We start from the raw sequence: 22,256 nt of genomic DNA on the forward strand, positions 1-22,256 counted from the left end.
ACTCCTTCTTCTGACCCAAAAGAGGCTGAATGCTTTTATTGCCATGAAAAATCTCATTGGAAGCGGAACTGCCCAAAGTACCAGCAGGATGTGAAGGATGGGAAAGTCAAACCCAACCATGCAGGTACTTACACTATCATATCTAATAACTCACCCCATTCTAAATCTTGGGTCCTTGATACCGGTTGTGGTATTCATATTTGTTGTGACTTGCAGGGACTAAGAAGAAGTGAGAATGTGGAGCAAGGAAGAATAAACTTGATCATGGGGAATAGGAAAGCTTTACCTGTTACCAAGATTGGAGTTTATACTTTATCGCTAAGTAGTGGGTTTAATTTAGATTTGAATAAGTGTTGTTATTCGCCAGGAATGGCAAGAAATATTATTTCCTTTCATGCTTTGTACAAACAAGGGTTTACCTTTTCATTTAATAATGAAGTTGGTTCTATTGATGCTTTCTATAATAATGTCTTTTATTTTAAAGCATTACCTTGTGATGGTGTGTATGAAGCTGTATCTGTTGTAGATAACTTAGGAAATAATGTTTTGTGTATTGATTCTACTAATAATAATAACCTGGATAAAGCATCATTATGGCATTGTCGTCTTGGACATATAAGCAAGAAATGCATAGGCCAACTCCAAAAGGATGGAGTCTTAGAGTCATTTGACCTAAAGTCAGATGATAGTTGCGAATCATGCTTACTTGGAAAGATGACAAAGTCACCCTTCACAGGCTCGTGTGAGAGGGGTGAAGGTTTGTTGGACCTTATACATACGGATGTGTGTGGACCATTCAAACATGCCACAAGGGATGTTAATCGTTATTATTTGACTTTTACTGATGATTACAGTAGATATGGATATGTCTACTTAATCAAGCATAAGTCAGAGACTTTCGAGAGGTTTAAGGAATTTAAATAGGAAGTCGAGAATCAATTGGGCAGGAACATTAAGATGCTTCGATCCGATCGAGGAGGTGAGTATCTTAGTTCAGAGTTCCTCGACTATCTTAGGGAATGTGGGATTGTCTCACAATTGACACCTCCCAGGACACCACAGTTGAATGGTGTGGCTGAGAGGCGTAATCGAACCTTGTTGGACATGGTTCGTTCCATGATGAGTCGAGCTACGCTACCAATCTCATTCTGGGGGTATGCCTTAGAGACTGCCGCCCATATTCTTAATCTAGTCCCTACAAAGAAAGTTGCCAAAACTCCTCACGAGATGTGGACTGGTAAAGTACCTAAACTAGACCACATCAAGATTTGGGGTTGCGAGGCTTTCGTGAGACGCAAGACTCATGATAAGCTCGAACCTCGAAGCGAGAGGTGTATTTTCATCGGCTACCCACAACAATCCTTTGGTTACCTCTTCTACAGACCTAGTGACAATGTGGTCTTTGTAGCAAGAAGAGGAGTCTTTCGAGAGAGAGAATTTATAAGCCAAGGAGACAGTGGGAGGCAAATTGATCTTGGAGAAATTCAAGAGTCAAGCGGTGAAGGAACTTCGAACACTTGCCCTCAACTTGAGGAGGAAACTCCTGTTGAGCCAGTTGATGAGCCTGTACCTCTGAGGCGTTCCATGAGAGTTAGGAATGCACCTGAGCATTACTATGGTTTCCATATTACTGCGGAAGGTGAGACACTTATTAGTGATGAGACACTAGTAGGTCTGGATGAACCTAACAGCTACACTGAAGCCATGGCAGGCCCTGAGGCTGCTAAATGGAAAGAGGCCATGGATAGCGAGATACAATCCATGTATGACAATCAAGTTTGGAACTTGGTTGAAAATGTACCTGGTCGTAAGACTGTAGGGTGCAAATGGGTCTTCAAGAAGAAGACCGACATGGATGGTAATGTACACACTTATAAGGCTAGACTGGTTGCAAAGGGCTTCTCTCAAATTCCTGGAGTGGACTATGATGAGACCTTTTCTCCAGTAGCCAAGATTAAGTCTATTCGGGTTCTGTTGGCCATAGCTGCATTTCATGATTATGAAATATGGCAAATGGATGTCAAAACCGCTTTCCTTAATGGAAAGTTGGCTGAAGATGTTTACATGAGTCAGCCAGAGGGTTTTGTCAGCAATGAGTACCCGAATAGAGTGTGTAAGCTCGAGAAGTCCATTTATAGATTGAAACAGGCACCTCGTAGGTGGAATCTTTGCTTTGATGAGAAAGTAAAGGAATTTGGCTTTTCGAGGAGTGAAGATGAATCTTGCGTCTATATCAAGGCTAGTGGGAGCATAGTCAGTTTTTTGGTACTGTATGTGGATGACATACTACTCATAGGAAATGACATTCCAACCCTGCAGGAAGTAAAGTCCTGGCTTGGGAAGTGTTTCGCTATGAAGTACCTTGGTGAAGCTGCCTATATCCTAGGGATAAAGATTTTGAGAAACAGGAGTAAAAGGCTAATTGGACTTAGCCAAAGTACCTACTTGGACAAAGTGTTGAAAAGATTCAACATGCATAACTCCAAGAAAGGTGAGTTACCCATTCAGTGTAACGCCAGATTGAGTAAGACACAAAGCCCTAGTACTGAGGCTGAGATAGCAGAAATGAGTCGATTTCCTTATGCTTCAGCTGTAGGATCGATCATGTACGCTATGACGTGCACTCGACCTGATGTAGCCTTTGCTTTGAGCATGGTTAGCAGGTATCAGGCAAACCCTGGCAAGGAACACTGGACATCGGTAAAGAATATCCTCAAGTACCTGCGAAGGACTAAGGACTGGGTCCTTACCTTCGGTGGGAGTGATGACTTGTGAGCTGTAGGGTATAGTGATGCTAGCTTCCAGACTGATAGGGATAATTTCTGCTCTCAGTCAGGCTGGGTCCTTACCCTAAACGGAGGAGCAATCTCTTGGAAGAGTTCCAAGCAGGAGACAGTGGCTGATTCCACTTGTGAATCAGAGTATATAGCAGCAAGCGAGGCAGTAAAGGAGGCGATATGGCTAAAGAACTTCATCGGAGACCTTGGAGTTGTACCAGCTATAAAAGAGCCAATGGAGATTTTCTGTGACAGCAATAGTGCGGTTGCCTTAGCCAAGGAACCAAGGGATCACAGGAGATCCAGACACATCGACAGAAAATACCATTTTATCAGACATCGAATTGAAGAAGGACTCCTCATGGCGAAGAGGGTATCATCGGATGAGAACCCGGCAGATCCCCTCACGAAGGGACTGAGTAGGGTTAAGCATCTCCAGCATGCTCGGAGCATAGGGCTGAAGGATGATATAAGTTTTAGTAGTTAGATAACCCAGAAATTTGTAAAGTGTAATTGACATTAGATGATGAATAAAAGGTGTTTTATTTATGAGTAAAGTGTTGCTATCTCTTGTCGATCTTTTACTATATTTCTTTTGCATGTTTTGACTTCCAGAATAATTATGTTTGGTATATCATATTATTCATGATGGGTTTTGAGCATTCTAACACTTCCTAAGTGTACATGCAACCCTAATAACCTTGGATCTATGTTTGTCTAATTATCATGCAAAGTTGAATTCCAAGGTTATATTCCTATCTAGCATACATGGGGAACAATTTTAACTTGAATCATAGATAGAATAACTTACCTTGTTGTTGATTGTGTTCCTTGAAACCTTGTGAGCCTAGCACCCCAAGTGTGATGCCTCAAATGCTTCACACAACACCAAATGCTCTTGGAAAGACTCTTGAGATAACACACACTTCTCAAAATCGGCCAAGCCCTCTAGTTTCTTAGTGTTCAACTTGTGTAGCCAATTTTGTGGATAATGGGACTCTTATATAGTGTTGGCACATTTAGGGTTACACCATGTAAACCCTAATGTGTCATGACTCTTCATTTCCATGACCCATGAGTTTGTAACTCCCATGGAGCATCCATGGAGCATCCTATGGGTAGAACCCAACTTGATAATCCATGGAGCCTCTTAGCCCACTATACAAGATATGGATGATTTACATAATCAACCCATATATTTAATTAGTTATCCTTTGATCACTTAATTAATTCCAAATTAAATCTTGATCAAACTAATCAAATAATATTATTAATATATTAGAACTTATAATATATTAATAATCTCCAAGTGTTATTTCTCTCATTTAATCTATCCAATTGCATGGTGCCATGCCAAATGGACCATGCCGGGTCGGGTCAAGTACAAGCCCGAAATAGTTATGGACTTAGACACCTTATCCAACAGTCTCCCACTTGGATAAGTCTAATAACTATATCTCTAGTACTTCAGGAACCGACCGGCAATCGTAGCTCTTTCAAGGTCTCTCGGAACTGAGAAGATGATGATACGCCATTTAAGATAAGTGATCATATAATCCTCTGTTCTAGATATCAGCCGGACAAATACATGGAACACGTCTTGCTTATTGTCCAGCATTTGTTTCCCGATTTCCGATTTGTTTGACATAGAACTTAATTGAACACATCAACTTAGTTCTGACCGGGCCCGGTACATGGGTCAAAACAAAATCATCGAGGGGCCCAGATATCAGCTTCTAATCCAAGAAGGAACAGATAAACTTCGACTCATATGTTTGTTCTACCACTCATTGAATTACACACAAAAGTACGTTTTATAACATCGAGTTACCAATGCAGTTTCGTACAGTCAATGCATAACCAACTTGTAAGTAACAAATCATATCTCTAGGTTTGAAGACTTATATGATATTACCGTCTCACGATCACTCGAGATAAAATTCCATGAAGTGATTCCAGTGAGCGTGGGTTGAGTCCAATGCTCAGAACTGATTAGCACTCATGATTGTTGTAGCCTTGTCCAAGACCTCTACAACCAAACATGACAGTCTTGATTCATATCTACTTCCAACATCTGACCGACTGTGGAGGTTTGAATAATATGTTATACCAAACAAAATTATTCTGGAAGTCAAAACATGAAAAAGAAATATAGTAAACGATTGACAAGAGATAGCAACACTTTACTCACAAATAAAACATTTTTTATTCATCATCTAATGTCAATTACACTTTACAAATTTCGAGATTATCTAACTACTAAATCTAATATCATCCTTCAGTCCTATGCTCCGAGCATGCTGAAGATGCTTAACCCGAGTCAATCCCTTTGTGAGGGGATCTGCCGGATTCTCATCTGATGATACCCTCTTTGCCACGAGGTGTCCTTCTTCGATCCGATGTCTAATGAAATGGTATTTTCTGTCGATGTGTCTGGATCTCCCATGATCCCTTGGTTCGTTGGCTAAGGCAACAGCACTTTCACTATCACAGAAAATTTCCATTGGCTCTTTAATAGCTGGTACAACTCCAAGGTCTCCAATGAAGTTCTTCAGCCATATCGCCTCCTTTGCTGCTTCACTAGCTGCAATATACTCTGATTCACAAGTAGAATCTGCCACTGTCTCTTGCTTGGAACTCTTCCAAGAAATTGCTCCTCCGTTTAGGGTAAAGACCCAGCCCGACTGAGAGCGGAAATTATCCCTATCAGTCTGGAAGCTAGCATCACTATACCCTACAACTCTCAAGTCATCACTCCCACCGAGGATAAGAACCCAGTCCTTAGTCCTTCGTAGGTACTTGAGGATATTCTTTACCACAGTCCAGTGTGCCTTGCCAGGGTTCGCCTGATACCTGCTAACCATGCTCAAGGAAAAAGCTACATCGGGTCGAGTACACGTCATAGCATACATGATCGATCCTACAGCCGAAGCATAAGGTGTTCGACTCATTTCTGCTATCTCAGCCTCAGTGCTAGGGCTTTGTGTCTTACTCAATCTGGTGTTACTCTGGATGGGTAACTCTCCTTTCTTGGAATCCTGCATGCTGAATCTCTTCAGCACCTTATCCAAGTAGGTACTCTGACTAAGTCCAATTAGTCTTTTACTCCGATCTCTCAAGATTCTTATCCCTAGAATATAGGCAGCTTCACCAAGGTCCTTCATAGCGAAACACTTCCCAAGCCAGGACTTTACTTCCTGCAGGGTTGGAATGTCGTTTCCTATGAGTAGTATGTCATCCACATACAATACCAAAAAGCTGACTATACTCCCACTAGCCTTGACATACACACAAGATTCATCTTCACTCCTAGAAAAGCCAAATTCCTTGACCTTTTCATCAAAGCAAAGATTCCATCTGCGAGGTGCTTGCTTCAATCCATAAATGGATTTCTCAAGCTTACATACTCTATTAGGGTACTCGTTGCTGAAAAAACCCTCTGGCTGACTCATGTAAACATCTTCAGCCAACATTCCATTAAGGAAAGCGGTTTTGACATCCATTTGCCATATTTCATAGTCATGAAATGCAGCTATGGCTAACAGAACCCGAATAGACTTAATCTTGGCTACCGGAGAAAAGGTCTCATCATAATCCACTCCAGGAATTTGAGAGAAGCCCTTTGCAACCAGTCTAGCCTTATAAGTGTGTACTTTACCATCCATGTCGGTCTTCTTCTTGAAGACCCATTTGCACCCTACTGTCTTACGACCTGATACATTTTCAACCAAGTTCCAAACTTGATTGTCATACATGGATTGTATCTCGCTATCCATAGCCTCTTTCCATTTAGCAGACTCGGGGCCTGCCATGGCTTCCTCGTAGCTGTTAGGGTCATCTTGACTTACTAGTGTCTCATCACTAATAAGTGTCTCACCTTCTGCAGTAATATGGAATCCATAGTAATGCTCAGGTGCACTCCTAACTCTCGTGGAACGTCTCAGAGGTACAGATTTGTCAATTGGCTCAACAGGAGTTTCCTCCTCAGGTTGAGGGCTAGAGTTTGAAGTTCCTTCACCGCTTGATTCTTGAATTTCTTCAATATCAATTTGCCTCCCACTGTCTCCTTGGCTTATAAATTCTCTCTCTCGAAAGACTCCTCTTCTTGCTACAAAGACCACATTGTCACTAGGTCTGTAGAAGAGGTAACCAAAGGATCGCTGTGGGTAACCGATGAAAATACACCTCTCGCTTCGAAGTTCGAGCTTATCATGAGTCTCGCGTCTCACGAAAGCCTCGCAACCCCAAATCTTGATGTGGTCTAGTTTAGGTACTTTACCAGTCCACATCTCATGAGGAGTTTTGGCAACTTTCTTTGTAGGGACTAGATTAAGAATATGGGCGGCAGTCTCCAAGGCATACCCCTAGAATGAGATTGGTAGCGTAGCTCGACTCATCATGGAACGAACCATATCTAACAAGGTTCGATTACGCCTCTCAGCCACACCATTCAACTGTGGTGTCCTGGGAGGTGTCAATTGTGAGACTATCCCAGATTCCCTTAGATAGTCGAGGAACTCTGAACTAAGATACTCACCACCACGATCGGATCGAAGCATCTTAATGTTCCTGCCCAATTGATTCTCGACTTCCTGTTTAAATTCCTTAAACCTCTCGAAAGTCTCTGACTTATGCTTGATCAAGTAGACATATCCATATCTACTATAATCATCAGTAAAAGTCAAATAATAACGATTAGCATCCCTTGTGGCATGTTTGAATGGTCCACACACATCCGTGTGTATAAGGTCCAACAAACCTTCACCCCTCTCACACGAACCTGTGAAGGGTGACTTTGTCATTTTTCCAAGTAAGCATGATTCACAACTATCATCTGACTTTAGCTCAAATGACTCCAAGACTCCATCCTTTTGGAGTTGGCCTATGCGTTTCTTGCTTATATGTCCAAGACGACAATGCCATAAAGATGCTTTATCCAAGTTATTATTAGTAGAATCAATACACAAAACATTATTTCCTAAGTTATCTACAACAGATACAGCTTCATACACACCATCACAAGGTAATGCTTTAAAATAAAGAACATTATTAAAGAAAGCATCAATAGAACCAACTTCATTATTAAATGAAAAGGTAAACCCTTGTTTGTACAAAGCATGAAAGGAAATAATATTTCTTGCCATTCCTGGCGAATAACAACACTTATTCAAATCTAAACTAATCCCACTACTTAGCGATAAAGTATAAGCTCCAATCTTGGTAACAGGTATAGCTTTCCTATTCCCCATGATCAAGTTTATCCTTCCTTGCTCCACATCCTCACTTCTTCTTAGTCCCTGCAAGTCACAACAAATATGAATACCACAACCGGTATCAAGGACCCAAGAATTAGAATGGGGTGAGTCATTAGAAATGATAGTGTAAATACCTGCATGGTTGGGTTTAACTTTCCCATCCTTCACATCTTGCTGGTATTTTGGGCAGTTCCGCTTCCAATGAGCTTTTTCATGGCAATAGAAGCATTCAGCCTCTTTTGGGTCAGAAGAAGGAGTAATGAAACCTTTCTTGGTTCCACTTGAAGAAGAGCCATCAAGGGTCCGAGCCTTGGTACCCTTAGAAGAGCTCTTTCTCTTCCTCCCTCGACTTTTCCCGATTGCCAAAACCGGAGTAGAGTTTTGAGTAGGAGTGATAGCAACCGACTTCCCCATAAGACCTGATTCTGCGGTCTTGAGAAGTCCCTGAAGTTTGCTGAGGGTGACCTCTTCCTTGTTCATGTGATATGTCATGCGGAATTGATCATAACACGATGGTAAGGAATGCAAAATAATATCTATTGTAAGATCCTCCGGGAAGTTCACATTAAGCTTCAGCAAACGATCCACATACCTTTGCATTTTCTGCATGTGGCTCGTGACGGATTCCCCGTCCTTCATCATGGTTGTTATCATGGAGCAGATGATTTCATACCTCTCTTGTCTTGCACTTTGATGGTATCTTTCCATCAAATCTTGGTGCATGTCATAAGGGTAGAAATCCTCATAAGACTTTTGGAGTTCCGCTGTCATCGTGGCCATCATGATGCAAGCCACTTTCGTAGCATCCCTTTCATGTGCCCGAAATTCAGCGATCTCCTGAGGAGTTGCAGTGGACTCATTAATCTCCTTAAGCTCCTTGTCAAGGACATATTCTTTGTCCTCGTAGCGGGTAATCATCCTGATGTTTCTGATCCACTCATTGAAGTTGGATCCATCAAAGGTGACTTTCCCACACAAGTTCATAAGGGTAAAGGAGCCATTAGGATTAGAGCTAGAAGCATTGTTGAAAGACATCTGAAGAAAAGAGGACAAGATTAGTTTAGATATAAGAGAGTCCTTAATAAAACACCCAAATGTAATATTAAGGCTAGGATCCAATCACAATATAATATAACTTAGAAGAGGTATGTCGTAATCTAAGCTATATCATATTTGAAAGGTAGGTGAATGACGATTCACCAATTTCCACCACGAAAACCGCAATATTTTAGTATTAGGTTTTTGAATGGTTCTTAGAAATTCCTAGATTCTTTGAGATTCAATGAACTTTTCAAAGGCATGTTTCAATCTCGAGTGTGCCCTCCAAGTTTTGTGACTGGGATACCGAGGATCACAAAACGAGGTGTGAAGTAACCATGCAAATCACTTGGTACCCTTAAAGTTTATCACTCAATCGATGTGCCGGTTAACCACACACGCTCCATCGATACTATAATAAACCCTAAGTCACCCTTTACCTACCTTGTTAAGTCCAAGTTAGTGTGCCGATTAACCACACACGCTCCACCAACGACTTAGTCAAAGTGTAAAGTGTAATTTCATGGAATAGCACCTTATTCACATTTTTCCTAAAGTAACTAAGATTGGGAATTTAATAAAACATTTAGTTACTTTACAATATTCATCATACTTCTAATGAGAATTAATAAGTCCTTGTCTTACCCGTTCGGCTAACGACCCTCCACCGATCAAGCAAGCGGTGGGTGAGAGTGGACACCCATTAAGTCACCATTTTATAGGCAACAACCTTATACCCACCTTATAGACCGGCTTCGTGAATGAGGCGTACTAGCGGTAAGACGACTTTGTTCTTATACATATATATATATATAATTATTAAATCATAATAATATAAGTATAAGGGTTGAATTTTAACTTTTAAAATTCTAGGGGTTGGAACTAAAGTTTTAACTTAACTTTACTTGTTCCAAAACTTGAGGGCAAGTTTTGTAAACTTTCAAAACTTTTCATTTCTTGTAACTTATGAGTTTAATAGAGTAATAAAATGAGGACTTTTCATTTTTCCTAACTCTTGTGTTCTTTTAATGGTTTTTAATCCAAGAGACTTTTGGTTTTCCATAACTTGAGGACAAGTTATGGACCCCATTAAAACACATTATGATCATGAATTAATCTACCACATAGGTTACAAATAATTCCTATGATCATCTAAACATCATAAGAACAAGAATATGAATATGAACACTTTCAAGAATCAAAATCACATTTAATCTTTGTAATTTTGATAACTAGTTGTTGTAAATGAGTTAGAAAAGACATTACACCTTCTAAAACAAGTTTTCAAGTACCAAAACATTTTAGGGTAATGATTCTAATCCATTTCCAGCAACTCAAGTCGAAATTCTGCACTCTGTCGACCCTACTCGCCGAGTGCATAAACCTACTCGCCGAGTAGGTTGAAGATACACATGAACTCGACGAGTCCTCCCCATGGACTCGACGAGTCCTCCCCATGGACTCGCCGAGTCCATCAGTCAGATAGCAGAATTTTCGACTTTCTTCAACTTTTAAGCACAAATAACAAACAAACAAGCCTAGGCTCTGATACCACTGATGGGTTTTGAGCATTCTAACACTTCCTAAGTGTACATGCAACCCTAATAACCTTGGATCTATGTTTGTCTAATTATCATGCAAAGTTGAATTCCAAGGTTATATTCCTATCTAGCATACATGGGGAACAATCTTAACTTGAATCATAGATAGAATAACTTACCTTGTTGTTGATTGTGTTCCTTGAAACCTTGTGAGCCTAGCACCCCAAGTGTGATGCCTCAAATGCTTCACACAACACCAAATGCTCTTGGAAAGACTCTTGATATAACACACACTTCTCAAAATCGGCCAAGCCCTCTAGTTTCTTAGTGTTCAACTTGTGTAGCCAATTTTGTAGAGAATGGGACTCTTATATAGTGTTGGCACATTTAGGGTTACACCGTGTAAACCCTAATGTGTCATGACTCTTCATTTCCATGACCCATGAGTTTGTAACTCCCATGGAGCATCCATGGAGCATCCTATGGGTAGAACCCAACTTGATAATCCATGGAGCCTCTTAGCCCACTATACAAGATATGGATGATTTACATAATCAACCCATATATTTAATTAGTTATCCTTTGATCACTTAATTAATTCCAAATTAATTCTTGATCAAACTAATCAAATAGTATTATTAATATATTAGAACTTATAATATATTAATAATCTCCAAGTGTTATTTCTCTCATTTAGTCTATCCAATTGCATGGTGCCATGCAACCCAAATGGACCATGCCGGGTCGGGTCAAGTACAAGCCCGAAATAGTTATGGACTTAGACACCTTATCCAACAATTCAAACCTCCACAGTCGGTCATATGTCGGAAGTAGGTATGAATCAAGACTGTCATGATGGGTTGTAGAGGTCTAAGGTGTTGGACAAGGCTACAACAATCATGAGTGCTCATAAGTTCTGAGCATTGGACTCAACCCACGCTCACTGGAATCACTTCATGGAATTTTATCTCGAGGGATCGTGAGACGGTAATATCATATAAGTCTTCAAACCTAGAGATATGATTTGTTACTTACGAGTTGGTTATGCATTGATTGTACATAAACGCATTGGTAACTCGATGTTATAAAAGGTGCCTTTGTGTGTAATTCAATGAGTGGTAGAACAAACATATGAGTCGAAGTTTATCTGTTCCTTCTTGGATTAGAAGCTGATATCTGGGCCCCTCGATGATTTTGTTTTGACCTATGTACCGGGCCCGGTCAGAACTAAATTGATGTGTTCAGTTGAGTTCTATGTCAAACAAATCGGAAATCGGGAAACAAATGCTGGACAATAAGCAAGACAATGTTCCATGTATTTGTCCGGCTGATATCTAGAACAGAGGATTATATGATCATTTATCTAAATGGCGCGTTCTAGTTCAACAGAGTTGAAAGAGCTACGATTGTTGATCGGTTCCTGAAGTTATACTTGCAAATATAGTTACTAGACTTATCCAAGTGGGAGACTGTTGGATATAGTGTCTAAGTCCATAACTATATTTGGTATGTACTTGACCCGACCCGGCATGGTCCATTTGGGTTGCACTTCACCCGAACAATTTATGGATAATATTTGAGAATAGTACAAGTTATGATTTATTAATATATTATAAGTTCTAATATATTAATATAAGATCATATTATTTAATTAGTAGTGATATATAATTAATCTAGGATTAATTTAGTGATCAAAGATATTACTAATTAAATATGGGCTTCTATATTTATATAGTGTGGGCTTATGCTTATTTGGAATGGGCTAGGCTTGGATGGAGAAGTCCATGGATACTCCATGGAGCTTTAACCCATGGATCTCATGGAAATGAAGAGACATGGGTATTAGGGTTTACATGGATGTAACCCTAATCCACCACACTATATAAAGGAGGCTTTGGCTCTTGAAATCAAGCTAGTTGTATCTAGTGAACACTAGTTGACTTATGTTGAGGTGAGGGCCGATTTCAAGAGAAGTGTGACTATTCTCTCAAAGTTCCAAGTTTGTGGTGATTTGTGACTTTCATTTGAGGCATCCACATTATTGGTGTTAGGCTCTAAAACTCCAAGGAATCAACTACAACTACAAGGTAAGTGTTTCTACTAGCTTTATTTGATTCAAGTTCCCCATGCCATGCTAGTTAGGATATAAGCCTTGGAAAAATAATTATTTGCATGTATCTTAGACAAACATAGATCCAAGGTTTATTAGGGTTGCATGTACACTTAGGAAGTGTTAGAATGCTCAAAACCCATCAATAACAACCTAGAAGCAACCCTTAGGACCTATAACACTTATACCATGTGTTTACATGTTCCTGAGTGTCCCAACTTATTTCATTTAGTTATTATTTGGCTAATTAGTTATACATATGCTCATTATATGATAACTAGGCTCGTGTGTGTAAACAAGTCTCCGTTTGCCACCTAGCACGATATCCGACACTTCAATCCAATCCACTCACCCCAAGTGGGTTCATACCCCTTTAATTAACCTTTGAAATACTTTTAAATGTTTTAAATACTTTTATGGGGGGAATACAAGTTAAATTGTCACACCCCCAAACCAGACGGCGGAAACGTCCGAGGGCTGTTGTGACTCAATTGAATACCATCACAATGAATATACATAAAACATAACATCATACAATACCAAGCATTGTAGTATTACAACTGGTTGCGTTTACATTCAGTACATAGTTTCAGAACATTACATTCTCAAAAGTGGATTGTTCTTTACTAGTTAAACAAACAACAAGTCATCACTGAGTACATTTTTCCTTCGATTTACGTGTTACCTGAGAATACAAGTATTTTGAAAAACGTCAACATATGAAATGTTGGTGAGTTCATAAGTAATGTTTGAAATGTAGTGGTTTGTATTGTTTTGAAATTCACCAGAAAATCCGATATTTTCTGAAAAGAACTTAGTATAAAAAGTGTGAAGATCCGTAAGTATGCTTGTTTATTTCTATAAATGTAAAAGAACGATTTGTAAAACTCGGTATGTAACTCGTAGGTATATTAATTGAAAACCCTAGGAAAACCTGATGTTTTCCTAATACTTTGCGTCAAATAATTTATATCTTGTTATATCATTACGACAGGTGTATTCGTTGAGTCCCGGTGACGTTGGATTAATTGTGGATTGTGAATTGTTATAAACACACATTAATGAAAATGACTAGTTTACAACCATACAAACGATCCCTTAGACGTCGCTCGCACTATTCACTTAATCCAAACACCCGGACTTCATGTAGTCCCACGACCGAGGAGGAAAAGAGGGTGCGAAGCCCAGATATTTTTCGTAAGTCGTTGCGAGACTATCGTGAATGCGAAGGGCCCTTAGCCCGGCTCGCATTTGGTGAATTCTCAAATTTACTAGCAGCACCAGAAGGCCCTTGGGGTCCAACAGCACAAAGCCTGTAAAAGTCCTTTTACACGAAATTAGGTCATGTACGACCCAACTACATGTAAGCGAGTTTCCTTCGGGCCTAAAGATCATGCCATTGGGCTAGCTAGGCCCAACAAACATGATTTGAAACTTTTGGGCCCAAAGACTGTGTATCGACGTCTGGTGTATTCTCACGTGTGTATTGACTTCCCGAATTTTCCGCGTGTGTATTGAAGTTTCTTCGTGTTGGTAATTTCGGATTCATTATTGATTCGAGACCGAATCAATTCGTTTGATAACAATTTTTGGTGTTGAAGGTGTATTGTAATTTGCCGATAGTCGAGATGCTAATATTTCCTCATGACGGATTTATTATTTAAAACATTAGGATGTGTCTTTATTTCAGCCCCTTTCTTTTGGATAATTTACACATTTAACCCTTTGTATAAAATAAATTTCTATTTTAGTCCCCAAACCATTTTTCTTGACACTTTAGTATCAAAACTTATAGAAAAGTTATTTTTCAGCTCAAAGATTGTTTGAAAACTGTTTTAGTCCATCAAATAAAGTTTTTCTCGGCTGAAACCCTTATTTTCGCAGTTTTTACACTTTTGGCCCAAAATAGAAAATTTTTGCATCTTTGGTCCTTTTTAAATATGAAAAGCATTTTTAACCCTTGAAATGCACTTGGAGCACTAGTAGTCCCCTGTTTTACAAAAAATCACAGTTTCAGCCCCTCTAGTATGAAAATCTCGCATATTGGGCTTTATTGGGCCGAAAAGTTCATTTTTGGCCCATAATGCTTAGAATTCACATTTTAATCATTCTAAAGAGAATATTTCAAGAAAATACCTTAATGAAACTGTTTTGCTTCATTTCATCCATCAGAATTTGAATTTTGACACTTTGGGCCCTTTAACTTCATATTTTTAGCATTTTGAGCCCAAAAATGGGATTTTTGGCCCAAAGAGTTCAATTTAACCAACTTGGTTATTTCTCTAGAAATGATTTGTGTATAATAATATGTTTAACACTTGTTTCATACATCCTAATGCAAATCTCGATTTTAAGGACTTTTGGACTAGTTTCAACACCATAATCACATATAAACATGTAAATAGGCATAGAAATCATACAAAGCATACATATACTCATAGATCTACACATTTGCTTGTATTCCCCCCCCCCACAAAACTTATAAAACCGAAAAATAGGGGGTATGAAGCTCACCTTTGGGTGTGGTTTCGATTTTGGAGGAAAGATGGAAGGAAATGAGGTGATTTTCAGCCTAAACAACCTTTCCTTGGAAGATCTCGAATTTAGAGAGTTTCTAGGAGAGTGATCAAGATTTTTACATGGATTAGAAGAAGATTTTGATAAAATAAAGTACCAAAATCATAGATCTTAACTTGATCTTACCTTTAGTAGAGAATTTGTGGAGATAATTTCTTGAATGCTCCTTAGATCTCGAAATTATTGAAGAAAGGGTGAGGGGATGTTCTTTAAGACTTAGAGAGGGTGAAAGGAATTTTTGGTTAGTGTATGTGTGTGTGTTCGGCCGGGAGTGAGAGAGAGGGAGAAGAAGAGAGACCTTGAAGTGATGTTTGCATGGGTACATGGGATAAGTTGCATGGAACACCTTTGAATTATTATGAGGTGGCAACAAAGGTGAACTGTCCCTTTTCTTTGGGCTTGGGCCGAGATTGGAGAGGGGAGAAGATATTTTTGGGCTTTAATGCCCCTAAGCCCATATTAGAGTTAGGTTTGATGATTGTTGGCCCTATAAAATATAAGTGTGATTTTTATACTTAGTTGGGCTAGTTTAGGTTAATTATGGCTCATAAAATTTAATTTACTTCATTCTAGGCCCAATATGGCCAAAAATGTTGAAATAAATGAATGTCGGTCCAATTAGAGCCCATTTAAAGGTTCTAAGCCCATGATAGTCAAATTGGAAGCTTATTGGTCTCTTGAGTCCAATAAGGAAGTTCTAGTCCAAAATGGACCTAAACAAGAACCTCTAGGGTTTCCAATTGCTTGTTGACTATTTGTAGTACTTGTATGGTGTATTGGATTGAAGTTTTGTTGTCATAGAGTAAGCATCATACATGCTCTTAAGTTTTTGATTCTACATTTTACTGGAGTGTAGTGATTACAAGACATAAAATTTCTAGATGTGACATCATCCCCCCGTTAGAGGGAATTTCGTCACGAAATTCTTTTTGAAAGCTAGATTTGAGAATGCTAAAATAGGTGTGGGTACTTTTGCTTCATTTGGTCTTCGCATTCCCACGTGAATTCTGGCCCACACTTTGCGTTCCACCGTACTTTCACGATCGGGATGCGACTTTGCTTAGTACGCTTCACCTCTCTGTCCATGATTTCAACCGGTTCTTCAATGAACAGGAGATTCTCGTTGTTTCGATCTCGTCAAGGGGAATGACGAGTGTTTCATCTGATAGGCACTTCTTTAGACTAGAGACATGGAACACGGGGTGTACATTGTTTAGCTCTGCGGGTAGTTGCAGTTTATACGCCACTGGACGTATTCGGGCGACAATATCGAAAGGTCCAACGTATCGTGGGTTCAGTTTTCCCCGTTTTCCGAAACGAATAACTCCTTTCCAGGGTGAGACTTTCAACAGTACTCGATCCCTGACCTGAAATTCTAAGGGCTTTCGTCGTTTATCGGCGTAGCTCTTTTTTCGGTCGCGCGATGCTTGTAATCGAGCTCTGATTTGAATAATCTTTTCCGTGGTTTCACGAATGATCTCTGGTCCTGTTAGTGCATTGTCTGATGTATGCGTTTTTGCTAGTTGGGTATCACCCACCTCAGCCCAACACAACGGTGATCTACACTTACGCCCGTATAGTGCTTCGAAAGGAGCGACCTTGATGCTCGAATGGTAACTATTGTTATATGAGAATTCTACTAAGGGTAACTGGGTATCCCAACACTTCCCAAAGTCTATCACACATGCGCGGAGCATGTCTTCGAGCGTTTGAATGGTTCGTTCACTTTGACCATCCTTCTGTGGATGATAAGCGGTGCTCATATCGAGATGAGTTCCCAGTGCCTTCTGGAGAGATTGCCAAAAACGTGAAGTGAACCTACTATCCCTATCCGAGATAATAGACACTGGTACTCCGTGGAGTCTCACGATTTCTCGAATGTATAAACGTGTCAATCTCTCCATCTTGTAGGATTCCTTTATTGGCAGGAAATGGGCAGATTTTGTCAGTCGGTCGACTATTACCCATATGGTGTCCAGTCCATCCGACGTCTTGGGTAGCTTGGTCATGAAATCCATAGAAATCCCCTCCCATTTCCACTCAGGGATTACCGGTTGCTGTAATAACCCTGAGGGCTTCTGGTATTCCACCTTTACCTTGGCACACGTAAGACACTTACTAACATAGGTGGCAACTTCCGCCTTCATGTTGGGCCACCAATAGTGTTGTTTAATATCCAAATACATCTTGTCTGAGCCAGGATGAACGGAGTATCGCGTCTTATGGGCTTCCTTCATAACTTCCTCCCTAAATCCTCCGAGGTTAGGGACCCAAATACGGTTCATGAAATAGTATACTCCATTATCCTTTGCCTCTAGGTTCTTCTCCATTCCGCGCAATGCTTCACTTGCTCTATTTTCCATCTTCATGGCCTCTGACTGGGCTGCTGCAATTTGAGTGGCTAGGTGAGATTGGATGGTTATTGAGAGAGTTTTCGTACGACGATCAGAGTACTCCTTCCGACTTAATGCGTTAGCTACCACGTTGGCCTTGCCTGGGTGGTACTTGATCTCACACTCGTAATCGTTTAGTAATTCAACCCATCTTCGATGCCTCATGTTCAACTCTTTCTGGTTCAAGATGTGCTGGAGACTCTTGTGGTCCGTGTAGATGGTGCACTTCGTACCGTAAAGGTAATGCCTCAAATTTTTAGGGCAAAGACCATGGCTCCCAATTCTAGGTCATGGGTCTTATAGTTCACTTCGTGCGTCTTTAGTTGGCGGGATGCATAAGCTATCACCCTTCCACGCTGCATGAGAACGCAACCTAAGCCCTGATTTGACGCGTCACTGTAGACCACGAAATCTTCCGTTCCCTCTGGTAGCGATAGTACCGGGGCACTACAGAGAGCTTGTTTCAGGGTTCAGAATGCGACTTCTTGTTTGTCCGGCCATTTGAATGGTACGCCCTTTTGTGTAAGCAAGGTAAGTGGCTTGGAAATCTTAGAGAAGTTCTGAATGAATCTCCTATAGTAGCCTGCTAGACCCAAGAATTGATGGATTTCCGTGGGTGTTGTCGGGATTGCCCATCCCTCAATAGCTTTGACCTTAGAGGGATCCACATGAATTCCATCTTGGCTAACTACATGACCTAGGAAGTTCACACTCCGGAGCTAGAACTCACACTTGGAGAGTTTTGCGTATAGCTTTTCCGATCGTAGGGTTTCTAGTATTTGTCGGAGATGTTGGCCATGCTCTTCTTCGCTTCGGGAATAGACGAGAATGTCATCAATGAAGACGATGAAAAAGTTGTCGAGGAATGGTCGACAGATTCGGTTCATCAGATCCATAAATGCACATTCTAAAAGATCGGTCCTTCTTTTTGACAAAGAGGACTGGAGCTTCCCATGGCGAGTAACTAGGGCGGATGAATCCCTTGTCCAAGAGTTCGCTGAGTTGGCTGGACAATTCCTGCATTTCAGCAGGAGCTAGCCGATAGGGTGACTTAGCGAGAGGAGTTGCTCCTGGAACGAGGTCAATTCGGAACTCCACTTGTCACTCTGGGGGTACTCCTTGGAGATCTTCAGGAAACACGTCTGGGAATTCACATGCTATGGGAATGTCTTGAACGTTAACCTCTTCCTTGCTTTTATCCACTATATGAGCCAGGAACGCCAAATTGTTCTTTCGTATATGTTTTTGTGCCTTGATACACGAGACGAGGCGAAGGTTCATGCTAGGTTTGTCTCCGTAAATTACTAGCTTTTCGTGTTTAGGAAGGCGAAGGCGAACGACCTTCTCATGACACATAATTTCAGCATGGTGGGGGCTTAACCAGTCCATGCCAATAATCACATCGAAACTCCTAATTGATACCGGCATTAAGTCTATTCGAAAGACGTGTTGATTAAGGGTTAGGGTACATCCGATGTAGATTTCCCCGGTGGATTCAGGTTTTCCCATTGGCCATTTCCACCGTAAAGGTTTCATTTAGCTTTGGGGCTGTTGTTTTAATAAATGTTTAAACTTATTACTTACGAAACTGCGCTCCGCTCCGGTGTCAAATAGGATGCATGCATAAGTGTGGTTTAGGGGAAACGTACCGGTAACAACAGCGGGGTCCTGAATCGCCTCTCCCTGACCCATGGTCAGCATCCTTCCTGTTCCTCCGTTTCCTGGGTTGTTGTTGTTAGGGCAGTCTCGGCGGAAATGCCCAGTTCTCCCACACCCATAGCAGGTGTGGCTAGGCCCTGCATTGTTGCCGCCGGTGGTGACGTTGTTGTTGTTGCGATTGTTGTTGTTGTTGTTTCCCTGTTGTTGGTTCTGGGGAGGGTAGGTCCTGCAGTACTTCGCCGTGTGTCCCCTTCAGTTGCAACTGGTGCACTGTAACTCCTTGAATTCTCCATTGTGATGGAAACCGCACTTGTTGCACTTGGGAAGATTACCGGAATAAGGTCTAGAAGCATTTGAAGCAGCTGAGGCTGGAGCATGTGGTGTGGCTGGAACCGGTGTGGTGACATCGTTAACTACCACTGTCTGCTGCTTTTTAGAGGTCTCGGGGCCCTGACGCCCCTTCCTCTTATTGTTCTTCCCGTTCTTGCCATCACCTTCCTTCTTTCCCTCAGCCTCCGCTGGCTTCTCACCCTTCTTGTTGTTATGGTCATACAGCTTCTTCGCCAATCTTTTTGAACTGTCAAATGTTTCGGGGTTTGCAGCTACCACATTTCCTTGGATTGGCGATGTTAGTCCCCAGATGAATCGCTCAATCTTCTTTCCTTCCGAGGTGATCATACCCGGGCACAACAGAGACAGTTCACTAAATCTCGATATGTAGGCATCGATATTCGCATTCTGCACAGTGAGGTTCCACAACTCTTGCTCCATTTTCTGAATCTCACCTCGTGGGCAGTATTCAGTCATCAACATTTCTTTCATTTCCGCCCACGACATAGAGTTGGCTATAGGGAGTGTCATGGCTTCCACATGTCCGTTTCACCAGGTGAGCGCTTGATCGACAAAAGTGCAAGCCGCGAACTTCACTTTCATCTGCTAAGGACAATCGCATATCTCGAATACCGACTCCACCTTCTCGATCCATCGCTTCAGAATGATCACTCCTCCAGTGCCGTTGAAAGTTCGTGGTTTGGCGTTTGTAAAGTCCTTGTAGGTACATGTTTTAGTAGTTTGTTGATTCATCCCGTTGTTCGAACTCCCTGCCCCTTGCCCGTTGCCTCCTCCGTTATTCCCTTGGTGGAGTTGTGCCATAGCTGCGGTGACCGCAGCAGACACGGCCGCCTGGAATGCAGTGGAGTCAACTACGGGTGGGGTTGGTCCATGGTTTCCGCGAGTAGGTCAGCGAGGCATCTTTCTGTCATGAAACGGAAAGATGTTGAGTGTTTGGGGTTTCTGGAAGGTTGTGACCCTACTTCCTAGGTGCAATGTACGTACTAAAACATTCCTACCATTCAACATACCATCATAGATTCTCAACACATAGCAATTTGTAATATCATAACAAAGCACGTAAAAGTTTACTAATATTATCCGCATTTGATATATGAAAAATTTGCTCGTAAGAGCATACATGAGTGACACTAGTTCGACAGCATAACGACTCTATGAGTAGTGTAGTCACTTAAACATAGAGTCGGGGTACATAGCATAGTTCCTAACGACCTACTAAGATAAGTTTATCCCTAACCGCGACGATCTGCGTCCTACGTAGTGGCGAGGTCATATGCCGAAATGTTGTGATAGTAACTATGCCATCTCCGTCATGTCTCCAATAACCTCATCCCTCTCATGCTCAGCTCGCACTGCCCGAGCATCCATAGCATACAGCTGTTGTCGCAGCGCGACGATCTCAGCTTCGGGGGAAAGGTTCTCCCTTGGGGGGTTCACTGGTGGAGTGGGCTGGTCTGGTTGCGCCTCGTTCTTACACGACGGGATGTGGTCCTTGTCCCCATCTTGACCTTCCTCAACGTCGTCGTCAGTCTCTCCAAATTCGTACTCGGTGTCTATGTATTCGTCAGGTCCGACGTCGTGTGCTTCCTCTGGATTCCCTTCTGGTTCATCTTCAAGCATCCCGTGAGCCACTAGGACTTAATGGAACTGGATACCCGGCTGATCTCCCTCCATGACGACTGGGGGAAAGTATAAACTATCGTCACTCCCATGACTATGGTATATACTAAACAGACGTTCTCTTTTTGGTGATAAAGGGGTATAGTTTTTAGGTTCCCTAGCTATCACGATCTCATCAGAATGTGTGTTAGTTATACTTTGGAGAGAATGTAGTTGATCAGGCTACATCCACTCCTTGGTACCACTAAGAACAGTCCTGAATTAACCGAGATACTAGCATTATTTTGTTTGGTTCGACGTTATGTTCCTTGTTCCTAATGCAAGAAAAGGTGTTTTATTGTTGTATTTTACTTGTTTTGTTCAAAGTTATGTTAGTCCCTCTTTTGGTTTATAGTTGCATATCAATGTATCGTTCGATATGCTAGTTCACTGTAAACAGAGCTCTGATACCAACCTGTCACACCCCGAACCAGACGGCGGAAACGTCCGAGGGCTATTGTGACTCAATTGAATACCATCACAATGAATATACATGAAACATAACATCATACAATACCAAGCATTGGAGTATTACAACTGGTTAAGTTTACATTCAGTACATAGTTTCAGAACATTTCATTCTCAAAAGTGGATTGTTCAATACTAGTTAAACAAACAACAAGTCATCACTGAGTACATTTTTCCTTCGGTTTACCTGTTACCTGAGAATACAAGTATTTTGAAAAACGTCAACATATGAAATGTTGGTGTGTTCATAAGTAATGTTTGAAATGTAGTGGTTTGTATTGTTTTGAAAATCACCAGAAAATCCGATATTTTCTGAAAAGAACTTAGTATAAAAAGTATGAAGATCCGTAGGTATGCTTGTTTATTTCTATAAATGTAAAAGAACGATTTGTAAAACTCGGTATGTAACTCGTAGGTATATTAATTGA

This window comes from Lactuca sativa, chromosome 3, assembly GCF_002870075.4.
Source record: "Lactuca sativa cultivar Salinas chromosome 3, Lsat_Salinas_v11, whole genome shotgun sequence".
Taxonomy (NCBI): Eukaryota; Viridiplantae; Streptophyta; class Magnoliopsida; order Asterales; family Asteraceae; genus Lactuca; species Lactuca sativa.